Raw genomic sequence first — 1803 nt, forward strand, 5'->3', positions numbered from 1 at the left:
TCAAACAGTGGTTGTTATTTTAAAACAAAATATTTCAGAGACTGAGGGTTTTATATATGTATAAAAAAAACTTACCCTCAAAGATTTTCCAAGGTAAGCTATGATATGAAAAGGAGTCTCAGTATATTTTTATTAATATGAATTAGAATCTTACAGATGAATTAAACATACAGTATTTTACTGCTTGTTATAGAATATACATAACTTCAGGAAAAAAAGATCATTTTTTACATGTTTCAAAATACTTAAGTTATGCTTTCTCTTATCTTTGAGCCTGAGAGTGCTTTTTTAAGAAGTAGATGAAAGAAATGGAAACGACTACAAAGAAATTAACTCCTCCACATTCACTGCTTAGGTCTTTTAGTGGGAACCCAGATGTTTGTCAGAATTCAAGGTCTCTGCACACTTACGGAAGATTAAAAATCCTAGGAACTCCTATTCAGAACTTTGCAAGCTCTAAGATTAGGGTACTGACAATAAAACCAGTTAGTTGGACTATCTCAGTAAAATCAATCAAGTTCTCCACAAATTTATTAAGTAGCTATTGCGTATAGACACTAAGCTAGATACTAGTGCCTGGAACTCCAGAGGTGCCATTTTGTGGGGAAGAAAGAAAAAAAGAAAAAAGTATAGGAGATGAAATCGATATATTATCGAGCAGACCAACCAGACAGAGCCAGAATCTACCATTTCTAAAATTAACTTTTAAAATCATGACAGAGTCATAAACCATAAAATTAAATAATAAACTAAAGGTCTGCCAGCAGAGAAAAAACAAAAACAAAACACATTTTTTATTCAGGGATTCATTCATTCATTCATTCATTTTTCTCAACAAATATATGTTAAGGGCACCTCTGAGTCAGACACTCATCTAAGCACTTAATAAAATTTATCACATTAACACTTTTAAAAATCTTATAAGAAAATTGTGATATACAGATGCTACTCAACTTATGAGGAAAACATCAAAATTAGTAATTAGTTGAAGATGTTTTAAGTTGAAAATGCATTTAATATACACCTAACCTATAGAACATCATGACTTAGCCTAGCCTACCTTAAACATTCTCAGAACACTTACATTAACCTACGATTGGGCAAAATCATCTGGCAGCACAGTACATTGTTGAGTATTGGTTGCTGGCACTCAAGATTGTGTGGCTGGCTGCAGCTTGCTGATGCTACCCAGCATTGCAAGAGAGTATCGTACGGCATACTGCTAGCCCAGAATTTTGATTTTTTGATTGCAAGATCAAAATTCAAAATTTGAAGTATGGTTTCTCCTGAATGTGTATCACTGTCACACCATTGAAAAGTCCAAAAATTGTACGTCAAACTATAGTAAATTGTAGATCATCTGTATGCTTTAAATTTCAGGAAGAGGAACACCCAGAAGTTAAATTTCTGTTATAATTGACTAATTTGTCATGTTCGTGGCAGTCAAGTTCCAATCCACTCATGTTTCCAGTATTTATTCAGTGTTTGGTAGTGGTAAAATAGACTCATTCCTGTCCTCTTGGAGCTCATAGTGGACCAGTAACTCCCTTAGATCCAGTCAGTCTCTGCTCTTCACAGTGCCCTAGACATTGAAAGGCCTTCTTCAAAATTGTCAATCTTTTTCCTGTGCATGGGAATAACTGAGACCAGAAGTACTGTCCAAGAAGAGAGTCTCAGACTCAGACTGGGATTCCTGCAGCCCCTTTGCCTGTGTCTTTCTTTCAGGCACTTTCCAAATTTGAGTCATGTGCATGGAGATAAATAAAGGCTCCACAGAGCTCCAGGATTCATGCCTATGAGGTC

Source organism: Pan troglodytes, chromosome 10, assembly GCF_028858775.2.
Source record: "Pan troglodytes isolate AG18354 chromosome 10, NHGRI_mPanTro3-v2.0_pri, whole genome shotgun sequence".
NCBI classification, from domain to species: Eukaryota; Metazoa; Chordata; class Mammalia; order Primates; family Hominidae; genus Pan; species Pan troglodytes.